We start from the raw sequence: 16,596 nt of genomic DNA on the forward strand, positions 1-16,596 counted from the left end.
CGGCGGCGGGCGGGGGCGGACCCGTGCGCAGGGCTCCTGGCCGCTTTCCAGGTCGGCGCACTAATACGGGCGATGAGGCTTCGCGGCTCCAGTCTGACTGACGCCGGCTGGGGCCGCCGCCGCCGCCGCCGCCGCCGCCGCCGCCGCTGCAGCCGCTGTCTCGGTCCCCGCCGCCGCCGCCGCCGCCGCCGCCGGGCCCTGCAGCCGCTGAGCGCGCGCAGCCACGCAGTGAGTGCGCGGCGCTTGGAGTGGGCGGCTGGGGACCCACGGCGGGGGGTGGGGGGCAGCCAGACCTGGGGTGGGGGAGGGATGAGTGGCATCGTGGGGACAGGTAAGAGATGCCCTCCCCGGCGCGCGCTGGGCGAGAGCGTGTGTGTGTGCTTGTGCGGCTAAGTTGTTCTTCCCCGACGGAAGTCTCCGAGGCCCTTTGGTGTGTGGCTTGGTTCTTTGTACTCTCCATCCCCGTATTTCTTGGTGGAGCCTGTTTGGGGGTGGGGTGGGGCCGGAGGGGACAGCTCCGGAGAGTTGGCCGCGCGCCCTCCCCGCCGCCGCAGCCGCCCGGGCGGCGGGCACCTGGGACCTGTAGGAGGATGCTCGTCCCGCGGCGGGGGCGCCGGCCGAGCGGGGCTGTGGCCCAGGGCGTGGGCAGGGATGCGCGCTAGCTCTGCGGCACCCGGGCTGGGCACCGCGCGGGGGTCGAGCACCGAGGACAGGCGCCGTGGAGACGCAGACTGAGAGCTGAGTAACCGTTTGTTGTGGCCGAAAGTGGGGGGCTGTGGAGAAATCGGGGTGGAGGGTAGTAATTGTGACTCAGCTGGCCTCCCTGGCCTTCTGTCTCATAGGTTTTTTTACTCTGCTTACCTTTGAAGCACGCGAAGTGGGAAGAAAAAAAAAAAGTTAGGAATGTTGTTCAAGTGTCTCTGGGCTAGCGCTTGGATTGTGTTGGGAGCTGGGATGTTTGTCTTTTCCTTCGCCTGCCATTCGGTGCCAGCTCTCCGCAGAGGGGAGGGGGGCGAGGTGGGGAACAGATACAGGAGACTAACTGACGCCAGCATTGTGATCGGAAGGAGGAGCGCGGGGGAAAACATTTTTATGGATGGCTAATCGCTGACAAGTCTTCCCGTTACTGTTCCTTCCTCCTCCCACCCTTGACAGTGGAAATTTCAAATGATAATTTAGAAATACTCCGTTGACTTGTTTCTGGGTTGGAACTGGTACTCCTGAAAAATAGCCTACAAATAACATATCTAGTTTCGGAATCAAGTTGCATGTAAATTATTTACCCAGTAATTAACAGTCGGATGCACACCCACAGGACACTGTGGATTGCTTTTAATGGATCCAATTTACAAGTGTCATTACAGTGGTTTGCCAGATTTCTCGGATGATCTTTTGGAAGTGTGGTTTAGCAGGAATAATAGAGGATAACTGTCAAGTCATGAGGCATTTAATAATGCTACTTGGCCATAACTGAGCAGAGCTTTTGGGGCATCCTTCTGAGTGAGTGAAATGTTCATGCTACAAACAGATCTTCTGCCTTAGGAGTCCTGTTGGTGTGAGGGAATGCCATTGGATGTTTATATTTTTAAAATAGCGATCTATATTTAAAAAGGAAGTAAAAGTAAAACCCAAACACATTCTCCTAACTCCAAATACAATAAGTGAGTCTTTCTATGGTTGTAGGAAACCATGAACAAGATTTTGGACTGTTTTCAAATTTGTGGTTATCCAAGAAGGACACTGCAGATAAGAAAATGATGTAATAGTTTATAAATAAGGAGCATTTTAAATATAATATGACAAAAGTTTAAAATAATATATCAGAAAAAGAACTTTTAGTGATGATAATTGCCTTCATTGATGGCAAGACAACTGTCTTTAGCGGACAGCCTTCAGCCTCTTAATCTATTCTGACACAACCAACTCCCATTTTTATGCTTGACTGGCTATCTTTGTCCAAGTTGTTTTATGCTTCAGCTCTGTGGTTTTAAGCTATGTTTAAGAGAATACCAGCATATTCTTGATCTGAACAAACTCATTTTTATCAGTACAGTGTTTACTAAAGATCAAAGGTATAAACAAATTTTACGTTAAACCCCTAAGTACTTTATAATTCTCACAGCTTTGTCATCAGTATCTTAAAGTCAGCATGAACTATTTGGCTTTTCTCTCTCTAAAATATTTTTCTTTTACTTCTATATCTTCAGTTAATGGCTAATCAGAGAATGTTCACAGATATCAACTACTGCATCCCTGATTGCCCAAGACATGGAATGAGAAAGAAGAGGTGTTTTTTTTTTTTTTTTAATGAAACCTTGTCAAGGATATATATAAGTAATAAACAACTGGCAAATTTGTTTATCCTTTCTGTGCATGTGGTCAGTTGGAGGAGAAAAAAATCTGTCAAGAAATTACTTCATAAAGATTAAAATATTCACTTTCAGTGTTACAAATAGTTTAATTCTGATTAATGAGTGCAAATTCCTTTGGAGAGCTGATGTTTCAGGAGGGGTCTATAGCACTTGGGTAACTAACTAGTTTATATCTAACATTCTCTTTGCAATATTTCATCATATTCTGCTTTATTATGTCAGAAATAATACTTATCCACAGAGTGTACTTTGCTTTAAGGGAAGGTAAAGGTTATGGAAAATAACGACTTTTTTTTTTATTGCAAAACATACTAATTACATTTTAAGCCTCTAACAAACCTTAGTGCAGATTTTGTTTATTACTTCTAACATTTGGAGAGGAATTCAGAAACAGGGAAGTGTCCAGAATAAAAGAATAAATGTAGCAGTACATTGAAAGCATGAATCTTTTCAAATAGTTGTAATTCTAGGCTGTTGGATTTATATTTCCTTGGTTACTGTTGCTAGTGAGTTGAAAAGTTATTCTAAAGCAAAAAAAAAAAAAAAGGGCAAACAGTAAATTCATAAGTAGTTATAACAGTTTGGGCATGCTTTATAGATTTCTTTTTCTGTTAAGCTCATGAATGTCCATGTCATGAGTAGTCACATAACAAAAAATAAACAGTTATCCCTTGGCAACAAACTAACCTTTTAAAATAAATATTCCTATAAATTGTGTCTTAAGAAACGTGTGCTAACTAAAGTTTAAGATTTCACAAAATCTGTTAGCATCAGAAAGTGTTAATCTTGCCAGTGGACTGCATCCTGACACTTCCACCCCAAACCTTCTGGAACACCCTGTACTACTCTACTGTGGTGGCAGCCTCAGGCTGACCCCAGACTACTTTTCCAGGTTTATCATCCCACTCCTTCCAGATTTTATGCTGTCATTAAAATAATGAATTATAATTTCCCGTCATGCCCTGGCTTTTCTCTTCTCTGCATCTTTACGCATGCTAAGGCCTAGAATGCCACCCCCTGCTTCCCAACCTAGCATCAGATCCTCAGATATATCTGCGTCTTCCTCACATGCTATGGTCCTGACCAGGTGCTGCCTTTACAGGACTTTTTGATGGCCCTTGTCTCAGGTGTGTCCTCCTCTGAGCTGCTACGGCTCTTTGCATTTTCCTTTCCTTTTTTTTTTTTTTTTTTAATTTTTTTTATTGTTATGTTAATCCCCATACATTACATCATTAGTTTTAGATATAATGTTCCATGATTCATTGTTTGTGCATAACACCCAGTGCTCCATGCAGAACGTGCCCTCCTCAATACCCATCACCAGGCTAACCCATCCTCCCACCCCCCTCCCTGCATTTTCCTTTCCTTGTATTAAGTTACTCATGTGCTAATTTATTTCTTCTAATCAGTCAGTGCTTTCAAAATCTGTGAAGGAATGCCCATGTTTTGTCTATCTTTTTCATTCCCCTAATGCCGACCACAATGACCAGCATAGTGGTCAGTCAATAAATATTAATTAAATGACACATCTATCACTGAACCCATGTTTTTTTCTGAAACAAAATCTGTAAAAGAGTTTCCCCCATACAGTAGGTCTTAGCGGTCCATCTTTCAAGAAGCCAGTGTTGAACTTGAGCTGAGGACTTTGTTCAGAGGCTGTGGAGAGCTAGCCCTGAAACGCCTCTGGTCCAGTTGAGCCTCTTCTCAATATTGTGGCTGAGCATTACAGTCAGGAAAGCTTATGTGATACTCATTGCATTAGCAATTTTCCATATCAGATTCACTAAATACACAATGGAAACCATTTAGGGGGGAAAAAAAAAAACCACCAACAACAAAAAAACCAGATTCTAATGTGATATGGCTACCACAATGAAACTCTAATGTGATTCCACAGAAAATCGCTAACATGATATGCTGACCCCTCTCCCCACCCCCCATAGCTACATAAAAATTGATACCATTTTTAGTGTATATGTTTCAAACTATGCTCACAAAAGAAAAAGCAGACTGCTACTGAGATGAGCTTCTGTTTTGGTCAGGTTGGATGTATGAAGGGTCTTCTTATCGGCCTTGTCAGAGAGCTGAATCTCCCTTCTGTGCAGTGCTCATTGTATTAATAAGCAATACTAAATCATTTCTTAAAATGTGTCATACTCTGTTAAGTGACTCAGAATTAATAGATATAGTGTAATGTAAAAAATATAATTTGTGTATAAATATCATGCCTCTATAATACATTCAGTTTTACAGTTTTAATTGGGAAGTCTAATTAACTCAAAACCAATTTTCTAAGACTCAAAGAGACACTGACATAAAATTTAAATTCAGAACTTAAGATGAAATGCAGAAATAGTAAGAAACAAATTACAAATGTATGTGTACCGTTCTGTATCATTTTAGAAGTCATAAACACTGAAAAGATTTTGGTTCTTCCCCTTCATTCTCTAACCCATATTTAATTCAAAGATAAAAATTTAACCCAAAGAATAAATGTAAAGGAGTCCTACAAAATCTGATTTTTCCTGTAAAGATAATTTTGATTTTCTTTTGGGGGGGGCGTACTAAATATCAAATTTTCTCTCTCTCTTTTGTATTCAGATTACCTGATATCATTGGTGTCGTTGCTTTAATATATGAATTTCCCCTTGGGGATATGTAATATTTAATATTTGATCACTTCCTCTTACCCTTTCTGAAATTTAATTTTGAAGGACTATAAATGGAAGACATGTATTCCTCAGTCATGAAATGGGTTTAGTGAAAAGCAGTCTTTGGTTTATTAAACACTGAGATCACTAGGGATGATCATTCATCTTAGAATTCCAGTGACCTGGCAAAAACTCCAGTTTTCAACCACTGGACAAATAATCTGTAAAGTGCACATGTGCTCTGGGGGCCACCCAGACGGGTTGACATTGGAGATTCCTTCTGAAACAGCTTAGAGGGAGGCATTGGGAGTAATGGAGGTGTGAACACTGTGAGTAGCAACAGCTTACATTCACCGCGCCTGAGAGCGCTTCCCCAGGGGGACTGGGCGGTGAGCCCACTGGATCCCAACCCTGCTTTATCCGGAGGAATATCTTCTTCCGAGTAGCCTAATATTTTTCACTTTAATCTGTTAAATTGCTTGGAAGCTGATCAAATGTAGATTTGCTTTGGTTAGTGTGTATGTTACTCTATGTTTTGATTTGATTTGATGAAATGCAGAAATTGTGACATGGGTAGGGTAGCAGATAGATCCGGAACTGTCATTTGGGACCGTTTATCAGAAGCCTTGAAGGAGTTTGTCCTAAGTATTAACAGGCTGTGGAAGGTCTGGAGCAGATTTGCAGATTTTTTCTTTTTTTTTTTTTTTTAATGCAGAGTTTGATGGATGGTGAAATTCAACTGAAGTGCTGGGAGTTGCTTTCTGAATTCTTGTATCTAAATTTAACTGACTTGGGAGCCACACATTTCAGAAATTAACTCCTAAAAGGATTCACAGATTCCATCAGAGTTTTCCATCTCATGGTAGAATATTTGACTTCTATTCATGTTTCATTATAAATCCACTAATCCACTAATAGATATTGCTTTTTTTCTTTGCTGGGAATCACACAGGAGAGAACTGGAGTTTGGCTGGCATAGGAAGAGGAGTTCGTTGAAAAGTTTGTACATTGGGACGGTTGTGAGGATTTGAGACATGTTAGCTTGGACAAGCTTACTCATGCCAAAGGCACACATTGCTTACTTGAGTTGGTGTTAGCAGTATTAAAGGTGCCTGTATTAGGAGTTCAGAGGGTCTCAGTGGGCTGGCCAGGGAATCTGTCAGCACTCAGAACACTTTCTCTGGGAAAATGAATTCCAGTTTCCAAATGACTACCCAGAAATTGGCACAACTTGTTCATAAAGTGGCACTTCCGAGGATTAATGGTTATGATGAATGATAGGAGGTTATTGTTACGGTTATGATTAATGGTTATGATTAATGATATGAGTGACTATTAGAAGCCAGTGAATGTGGAAGATGAGAAAATGTGTTAAAGCTAAAAAGAATTTAGTTCTCCTGTGGTTTTCCTTCACTTGTTGGTGCATTGATACCATTCTTTCCCTGTTTTCTGGTGATAGTAGAATTTCACTTCTAGGAGAAAAATTTAGATTAGGTGTTTGTCATAGAGAAACCTTTGTGTACAGAAATGCTTCCCTTAGGGCTTATTGGTTAATTGTGTTTACACAAAACAGTCATTAGGTGTTGGCCGTGTTCGCAAACTATGGCAAGTTGGTGCCTAGGTGTTACTTCAGAGGAGTGGCACTTCCTTTCTGTTGTCATTGATTTAAATTGATTGCAAATACACATTTTAAATTTTTTTCAAGATATTGTATGGATTAAGTTTGGGGTTTTAAAATGTGATCTGTGGATGTAGTCATTGCGCTAGAAAGTGGGACTTATAAGTTTTGGGGACTTATATAGGTTATTCATTCAATCATTGTTTACTCTGTGCCTATTGTAATTACACTGCCTATGAGGCCCCAAACCCTAAGGACCATATAACAAAATAAAGTACTAAAAGAAAATAAAATCAGGACTTCATAGCCTAATTAGAGAGAGGTCAGGAAAGCAAATATCAGAATATTTATCCAATAGTTTCTTTATGCAAAAAAAAAAAAGTAAACTATTTGGATTTCTCTATATTTTTCCATTTTTACTGTGTGTGAATTTTGAGTCACTCTTGACAAAGATACTTACAATGGTCCCATTTGGGGTTTTAGGACTCTAAATACAAGTGAAATACAAAGTGTAAGGGGAATAGAGATTCTTTTTTTTTTTTTTTTTTTTAATTTTATTTATTTATTTATTAGAGAGTGAGCAAGAGAGAAACAGCATGAGAGGGGAGAGGGTCAGTGGGAGAAGCAGGCTCTCCGCTGAGCTGGAGCCCGATGTGGGACTCGATCCCAGGACTCCAGGATCATGACCTGAGCCGAAGGCAGTCGCTTAACCGACTGAGCCACCCAGGCGCCCGGGAATAGAGATTCTTGCAGTAGGTGCTTGTTTAGAACTGAAGGATGCTGAAGACATCCCTGGGCCTGGAATTGTACTACTGTGTCTGTCAGGAGATGAGCTTTTGCTTCTCTGGTTTTCCCTCTTACCCTCTACTGGTTCAAGAGTGAGTGTGCATGGCCCCCTCCTACAGGAAACCGCCCCTGGCCCTTTTAATAGCAGTTATTATAATGTATCACCTGTCTGGCAATAATGTGTTTAGATTCTTATCTCCCGCTGTAGACTATACTATCGGAGAGGGAAGGGACCAGCGCCTAGCATTGGTGTCTGGCTCATCCTTGATACTTGTTACATTTAGTTTCTTCCTTCAACCACCGTCCTTTCTCTTCCCTAACATATTTTGGTGTTTTGTAGAATAAGGCAGAAGGAAGGATAAGGCATTTGGATTTTAATCTGTAGGCAAGAGAAAACTATTAAATGTTAACCTGTGGTCAAAAGAGAAATACTAAAGGGCTTGAACAGGAGAATCACATCATCAAAGATGTGTTTGAAAGAGACTGAAGACAAATTGAAGGGGCGTGGCGCTTCTAAATAGCCATATGGACACCTAGCAAAGCTGGTGAGATGGTGTTGACGCATCTCCACTGCTTCATGAATATCTTTGGCAATTAAAAATCTGAACTACCCCAAACGGCAATCCTTAACACAGTTACGAGTGATTCTTCTCCATCAGTTTATAACCTCCACCACTCAGGCAGCCTTTGGCCAGGAAACTCAACCTCCCACAACACACATGCATCAATAAAATGTTAAAAAACTACCCACATACCATTTAAAAAAACATTTAAAATATTATTTATAGCCATTTAACACTTTGCAGGTATTCACGTCCAGGTTAGTGTGCTATACAACAGCACCTTCAGCAGAAAGACTATTAAATGCACAGGAAGGAGGGAATGCATTATAGGCTTCTGCCTGTCAAAGGAATTTGTTATATTACATCAGCAAAGCAACGGGCTGTAGGTCAAAAGGTAGCCTAATTACGTGGGCTTCATATAAGATACAGTAGTTAACGTGATTGATAAAGCTGGATTTTACCTTCATTCAAGCAACATTTATTGTAGTGTTAGACAGTTCAGACCACTCTGTGCCATGGCCTGTGGCCTTCCCTAGGGGCTGGGTGTCTCTGGGGAAAACAGGTAACAAATGTAAGGAAGGGAGCGTCCTCTGTGCTTTCATGAAGGTATATGCCAGGTGCTGGGGAAGCCGGGAGGAGCTGGGGAGAGCTCATTAATGCTGCTGCCTGGGGCCGTGGGGAAGGTTTCCAGGATGTAGCTGCACACAGGCCTCAGGGCAGCGGGGAGGCAGTGAAGGACAAAAGGAATGAGGATTGATGAGAAGGGAATGTAGTTTGAGGAGAAAGATTGTGAACCAGAGAAGCAAAACCTGGTTTGAAAGTGACGCTAAAAGCGTTAAATCTTACCCAGGATACTGTTTTTGTTTTTTCAGATTAAAATATATAAATGCATGCACATAGTAGAAATTTGGAGACGGGGTGCCTGGCTGGTTTCGTCAGTGGAGCATGCAACTCCTGATCCTGGGGTTGTGAGTTCGGGCCCCACGTTGGGGATAGAGATTACTTAAAAGAAAAATAAGATCTTTAGGGAAAAAAAAGAAATTTGGTGACAAATTTATATATATATATATATATATATATATATATATATATATATGTTTTTGACAAACATTTTAAAGCACAAATAAAATACTTTTAATCCCAACCCCTGGAAATAGTGTCCCATTCTGCTTCAGTCTCACAGCAGGGTATGTCACTAAAGAGTGTGACAGGATCTGCTCTGGACTGGGAGTGACAGGGCATTAGGGGCCCAACAGGGAGGGTACTCTCTTGGGGGGTGGGTGGATGGGGGAGGCCCAGTAGGACAGAGCTGCCTGCATGGAGCAGACCCATTAGGGACGTCTGGGATGGGGCACAGCTATGAAATATGTAAGAGGGTCCATCCACGGGATTTAATGACCTATTAAATGTGGGCTTGAGGAAGAAGAGGAATAAGATTTCCATGGGGTTTTTCTGAGTCTGTTTCTCACTTGGGCAAGTTGTTGGGAGTGGTGCTACCAGAAAATATGGAATGCAGGAAGAAAAACTGGTTTAAGAAAGCTAATAGGTTCCATAGGTTCTATTTCTTTCTCTTTAAAAAAAAATAGTAAACTTTATTTTTTCGAGCAGTTTTAGGTTCACAGAAAAAATTTAGCGAAAGGTACAGAGAGTTCCCATATGCCTCCTGCCCCCCCCACCCGCATGCATAGTCTAAGGTAGTATGATGTCCTCCACCAGAGGGGTTCATTTGTTACGACTGATGAGCCTCCACTGGCGCATCATTATCACTCCAAGTACATGGGGTGTTGTACATTCTGTGGGTTCGTGCAGCTGTGTAATGTGCAAATAATAGTATCAACCACTATAGTATTATGTGGAATGGTTTTACTGCCCTAAACATCCTCCCTGCTCTACCTATCCATCCCTCCCTCTCCCCAACTCCTGGCATAGAGTCCATTACTACATTGGAACGTATTGCATTTAAGGATCCTGGAGTGTGGAAGTCAGTGGTGGTCAAATTTTAATTAAAAAAAATTTTTTTAAGCCAACAGGGCCCTTTCATCAAAGAAGCCTCACTAAGTAAAGCTGAATGAAGCAGGGCTGCTTTGGTGGACGGTGGCATCTGCAGAGGGACAGAGTTGAGTGCTTTGCCCTTCCCCTGGCGTCCAGCTCCACCCTGCTGCTCTCTTGTCGCTGCCACTGACTGAGTCTCTCTGCTGTCTCCAGAATTCTGAAGAACACCGTTTACAGACTGCACGGTAAGCAAGTCTGGAGTTGGAAGGAAGGGCTGGTCGTTCCCAGATGCAGCGACCTCAAACTCTTGTGCTTCTGAGACCTGCTGTCTGTTTTTCAGTAGTTTGTTTGTTTGCTTGTATTCCTCTGTTCGGCTTGTTTTGGTCCCTTTCCTTGGGGTCCAGCTGCCAGCTTTGATTTCACTTTGCTGTCGTGTGCCTCCTAGTAGCTTCTCCTCTTCCTACTCCCAGTGTGCTGTTCTGGTTTGCTGTAAACTTGGAAATCGTATAAACATGCTTGTTTAAACGTAGCCAAAAATAGCTGCAAGTAGGTCCTGTGTGATCTTTTCTGTACAGACTTGGTAACACCTATTTTGACAGGTAGAACCTTTTTTGTTTTGTCGCTTGTTCTCAATTAGGTTTTGAGATGGAACTGCTGGATAAAGTCAGATTTTATACAGTGGTCACCTCATTTCTCTTTGGGTCCCTTTATCTTCTCGCCTTCTCCCTCTTCCTGACTGCCTGGAATTGTACAGAAGGTATATATTATGGCCTCAGAAATACCTACCCACCAGCTCTGCTCGGTGAATAGTAGCATTTCTGGGAAGAAAATGTCATAATTTTGATTCCTAACGCGATGCTAATATGTTGAGATAGTTTTTCTTTTTATGTGAACATTTATCCTCTTTTTTTCTCTTTTGCCTCTGATCTTTTTTTCTGAGATTGTTTTACTTTTTCTTTCTTTTTTCTTTTCTTTTTTGGCACTTTTTTCTTCTACAATAAGGCACACGGGAGGAATAAGCAGAAGTAGAACTACTTGTTAATAATAAAAAATAGTATCGTTACATTAGTTTACAGTTTTCAAACTGCTTTTGCACACTTCCTCTCAGCATGAAAAGTAGTGATTTTTGTTTCAGCTTTGCGGAAGAGGAAACAGGATCCAAGTGGTTAATTACTTAAAGGTCACACTTAGTGATGGAGCTAGCATTCAGACTCAGGTCTTCTTCCTCCAGATAGTCATTATATCATGTTGCATCTTGTTCCTGGAGGCACTAGTTACCTTGTTACATTGACATTCTAGCTGAAAAATCAAACTAGATGAGTGGTCGAGAGAACCATATCCCGGGGATTTAGGTGAACGTAAATCAAGACTTTCCCGGTGGCTTATTCAGTGTAAATGCCAATGACACCAGTTTACCTCAGCACCTCATGTCGTGAGCGCAAGGCTGCCTATTATAACCCTGTCTTGGTTTAGGCAACATATATCATTTTTAGTCAGGGCCTTTTGTTTTATGTGAAATTCAGTATTAATATAAAAAGAAATCAAGCTGTTTTTAGAGTTCTGTTTTAAAATGAGAGTGCACGTGTGCTTTATGCACTATGAGGGTTTTGATATATTTGTGGGCTTTTATTGGATGAGCCTCAGGCAGTCATTATGTAGTGACTCTGGGCCACCGTTCACCCAAATCCAGAAATGATGATAAAAATTAACTTCAAATATTCTTGTACTTTGTTATGTACTGTAGAATAAATTTATTAACCCAATAATATTTTCATGCAGCAGATTCTGTTACATTCCTATTCCGGGAGGGATCATAAAGTCAGTTTTATGAAAGAATGAATTTCAAAATCTGTGGACCCTCTAATGGATTTGAAGGCATACAGATTTTGGAGTATTAGTAGATTTTAATACAACTTTAAATATCAGATGTGGGGCGCCTGGGTGGCTCGGTTGGTTAAGCATTGGACTTCTGGTTTTGGCTCAGGTCATGATCTCAGGGTATTGAGATCAAGCCCCACTTCAGGCTCCCTGCTCAGTGCAGAGTCTGCTTGTCCCTCTCCCTTTCCCTGCCTCACCTCCACCGCTCCACCCCCACACCCCCCCACCCCACGCACATGCTCTCTCTCTTTCAAATAAATAAATAAAATCTTTAATAAAAATAAAATCTTTAATAAATAAATAAATACCAGATGTATTAGTGCATGAAATGATTTATATTTCTGCTTTCTTTCAGAAGGCTCACAGTTGTTGGATCTATAGATGTTTATTGAATGGAATTATTTGCTTTGAAGGAATTTTATAGTTTATAATATAAAAATAACATAAATTCCAAGAAGATAAAGCTCAATAACATTGATTGACAGTTTGTAAAATTGCTGTTGGTTGATTCTGGGATAGAAAATAGATTTCATTTAAAAAAATAATCTTTCTGGACATTGTTCCATATTTTCCCCTTTTTCTTAGTGTAGAAGCAAATGATATTTTAAAAATAGTACTTCCTTTCTCTCCTAAGCTACAACCATCAGAGAAAATTGATATGTTTACATGAATCAGCATTAAGTGGAAGAAAGGATCTGAAAGGCAACCAGAATGCCAGGGAGTGCACAAAACTATGCGTGTCCTTCAATGAGTATGGGCTGTTGGAAGGAGATTCTCCTATATAATTAGGCCTGGGGAGTGTGGGATTTCCTAGCATTCTGTGTTATGGGGGATTCTAATTTCTTTCAAGGCTTCCATGTACCAATGGCACATTATTTTCCATCTCAAAATTAGATTTAAAAAAAACAAAACCTCAGGTTTTGGTAGAGGGAGACTTTATTTGTAAAAATCCCTTGAAGGTAGTGATGAAGCAAATTATTATAACATTTGGAGTGCGATTTTTCTTTATTGTGGTAAAAATACAGGAAATTTACCATTTTTACCATTTAAGTATCCAAATCAATAGCATTAAATTCATCACAGTGTTGTGCAACTATCACTACCAGCCTTCTCCGGAACTTTTTCATCCTCCCACATTGTAACTCTGTCTCTATCAAACAGAACTCCCCATTCCCCTTTCTCCCAGTTCCTAGTAACCTCTGTTCTACTTTCTATCTTTACAAATTTGCTTATCCTAGTTACCTCCTATAAGTGGGGTCAAACAAAATTTGCTTTTTTGTGTCTAGCTCACTTCATCCGTATAACATCTTCAAGTTTTATTCATTATGTAGCCTGTATCAGAATTTCCTTCCTTTTTAAGGCTGAATAATATTGCATGGTCCACACCTACCACATTTTGTTTATCCAGTCATCTGTTGATGGACGCTTAGGTTGTTTCTCTTCTTTTTTTTTTTTTTTAAAGATTTTATTTATTTGACAGATAGAGACATAGTGAGAGAGGGAACACAAGCAGGGGCAGTGGGAGAGGGAGAAGCAGGCCTCCCGCTGAGCAGGGAGCCCGATGCGGGGCTCAATCCCAGGACCCTGGGACCATGACCTGAGCCGAAGGCAGATGCTTAACGACTGAGCCACCCAGGTGCCCCAGGTTGTTTCTCTTCTTCTGGCTGTTGTGAATAATACTACTGTGAATATTGGTGTACAAGTATCTGAGTACCTGTTTTCAATTCTTTTGTGTGTATCTATCTAGGAGTGCAATTCCTGGGTCATTTGGTAATCCTACATTTAATTTTTGAGGAGCTGCCAAACTGTTTGACACATTGGCTGAGCCATTTTTTATTCTCACCAAGAACGCACCAAGATTGTCCTTTTTCCACATCCTTGCCAACACTTGTAAGTTTCTGTTTTGTTGATAATAGCCATCCTAATGATTGTGAAGTGCTAATCTCATTGTGGTTTGGATTTGCATTTCCCTAGTGACTATTGATGTTATGTTATCATGCAATCATATTGTTGACCGTTTACATATCTTCTTTGGAGAAATGTCTACTCACAGTGCTTTGTCCACTTTTGAATTGTATTGTTTGTTTTTTGGTTGTTGAGTTATAGGAGTTCTTTATATAGTCAGGATGTGAATCCCTTATCAGCTATATGAGTTACATGGAATGCTATTTTTAATGGCAAATTTCTAGAAAATCTTGTAAATATATTTTCCACCTACTTCTGTATGTGATTTTTTACATTTAAGAATTAATTCTGTGGAATTTCATAACATATGGTCATATAAATAAAGGGAATCACATATTTTTAAAAATTTTTTGCTTTTAAAGCCTCCCTGTCTTAGACCAGATTAATTTTGAACAAATCAAGGTTAGATTAGAGGATATCTAGCCAGCATAAAAGATAACAGTTCAGTGTGTGGTATAACTTTCAGTGACACAGCATTTAAACTGCAAATGAAATTAGAAGGGAGATTTGGCCTTTGTAGGTTTAGAAATTTGGATCACTGAAGAAAAGTTAGCTGCCATCTCTTAGAGTCTGTTTTTCCCCCTCAGTGTCCTCCTCATTTAAAAGGGTTCGTGACAGTTGTAAAGCACCTACATTAAAAATAGGAATTTTTAAGACTTGGTTCCAGTTCCACTTTTGACATATTGATGTATTGATAGCGTTGAAAATCCAGCAGCAACTAAACCAAAAACTAAAGACATGAAAAAAAAGTGTAAGACCTTTTGAACAGGAAAAGGATGATAAATATTTTTAGTCTCACTTATATATGGAATCTAAAAAAAAACACAACCAAAAACAGATATACAGAATATTTACGTGGTTGCCAGAGGCTGGGGATGTGGGGTGGGCAAAATGGGTGAAGGGGACCAAATGGTACAAATTTCCAGTTATGAAATAAACCATGGAATGGAATGGAATAGAATGGTGAGATAGTTAATAATACTGTATTGTATATTTGAATGTTGCTAAAAGAGTAGATCTTTTTTTTTTAAGATTTTATTTATTTATTTTAGAGAAAGAGTATATGAGCGAGAGAGAGAGCATGAGCAGGGAGGAGGGGCAGCGGGAGAGGGAGAAGCCGATTCTCCGCTGAGCAGGGAGCCCAATGTGGGGCTCCATCCCAGGACCCTGAGATCATGACCTGAGCCAAAGGCAGACGCTTAACCAGCTGAGCCACCCAGGCGCCCCAAGAGAGTATATCTTAAAAGTTTATATCACAAGAAAAAAATGGTGACAGATGTTAACTTGACTTATTGTGGTGATCATTTTGTAATATATACAAATAGTGAATTATTATGTTGTGCATCTGCAATGAATATAATGTTTTATGTCAATTATATCTCAAAGGAGATTTTAGAAAGAATAGATTAGAGGAGAGAAAGAACAGGATTAGAGGGGAATGACCAGGAGTCAATTTCAAGAAATGAAAATCTAGGAGAAGTGTCTCACCTACTCGTACTGGGGGCCGGTTAATTCTTTGTTGTGGGCGTTGTTCTCTGAGTTGTAGGATGTTCAGCAGCATCTCTGGCTTCTATGCCCTAGATGCCAGTGGGACCCACTCCCTCCAGCCAACTTGTGGCAGCCAAAAATGTCTCCAGAAGTTGCCAAGAGACTCGCAGGGAGCAAAGTCATTCCTCATTGAGAACCACTGGTCTAGGGTGATTAGAGCCTGAGCTGAGTTCTAACAGCAGAATGGTGATGAAAATGAGGGGGGGGAGCGAAATTTTGAGTAGAGGAGAGGAAGAAAATTTCTGGCAGTTAAAATTTATTAAACATCTACTATTTCCCAGGCACCAGCACTAGGTGACATAGTCATTTAAGATAATTAGTAATAAATATTTATTAAATGCCAATCTGATGCAAAGGGTTGGAACTACAGAGATGAACAAGACAGTCAGGTTCTTAAAGACTTTGTCATTTAGGGGCACCTGGGTGGCTCATTCGTTAAGCATCTGCCTTCGGCTCAGGCCATGATCCCAGGGTCCTGGGATCCAGCCCCGCATCGAGCTCCCTACTCAGTGCGGAGTCTGTTTCTCCCTCTCCCACTCCCCCTCCTTGTGTTCCCTCTCTCACTGTCTCTCTCTGTCAAATAAATAAATAAAATCTTTCAAAAAAAAAAAAAAGACTTTGTCATTTAATAGAAGAGAGATATATGAACAAACAAATATGATCCAAAGTGAAAATAGTCATGTGTATGAGGTACTGACTGAGAAGAGAATTCCATCTGGGGAAGTCACAGAGGCCTATGAGACCTGAGCTACATTTGAAGGATAGATAGCAGTGTTGCCTGCTGGAGTGGACTTTGCAGGGGAGGTGGTGAACTGCCCTGTGGTCATTTTTTTAGTCGCTAAGATGAAGACCAAGTTGAGGGAAAGCTCTTTCCAGGCTGTCCCCGCTGTCCAGGGAATAAAACTCCCAGACCATAATTAAACCTAAGATGACTGCCTGGGGCAATTGTGCATTTTCCCTGAGGCTTGAGTAGAGCAATTAGCACCTGGCAAATCCCAGCGCTATGCAGTTTTAGTGCTAGTTTATATATTTCACATATTGTGTTAAATCATCATCAGCGCCAAGAGGATAAGGAGATGCATATCTAAATCCCGCAATAAGTCAAACTCTGCCAAATTATATTGATAACACTTTGTTGATTGTGAACCAGTTAAATAAGAGGCATGTTTGCATCGTGTGGTTAACAGTTTCTTTATTAACCAGTAGGTGTACTGTAATGGAAC

The 16,596-nt window shown here is 40.8% G+C and overlaps 1 protein-coding gene across 10 annotated transcripts in view; it reads left to right on the plus strand.

Annotated features, from left to right (window-relative positions):
- Window positions 1-151: 151 nt before the first annotated feature.
- Window positions 152-16,596, plus strand: part of SMAD9 (SMAD family member 9) — a 78,604-nt gene continuing 62,159 nt past the window's right edge. The window contains exons 1-3 of one of the 10 annotated variants that reach the window (XM_032403150.1): window positions 526-742; window positions 2,208-2,287; window positions 10,014-10,227. The gene's annotated coding sequence lies outside the window, so the exon portion shown is untranslated. Of the gene's footprint in view, window positions 229-293; window positions 332-414; window positions 431-525; window positions 2,288-10,013; window positions 10,228-16,596 lie in introns of those variants that run through there. The other 9 variants (XM_032403153.1, XM_032403148.1, XM_032403149.1 and 6 more) reach the window with 9 other exon arrangements.

Source organism: Phoca vitulina, unplaced genomic scaffold (genome assembly GCF_004348235.1).
Source record: "Phoca vitulina isolate PV1807 unplaced genomic scaffold, GSC_HSeal_1.0 scaffold5, whole genome shotgun sequence".
In the NCBI taxonomy this organism is placed as follows: domain Eukaryota; kingdom Metazoa; phylum Chordata; class Mammalia; order Carnivora; family Phocidae; genus Phoca; species Phoca vitulina.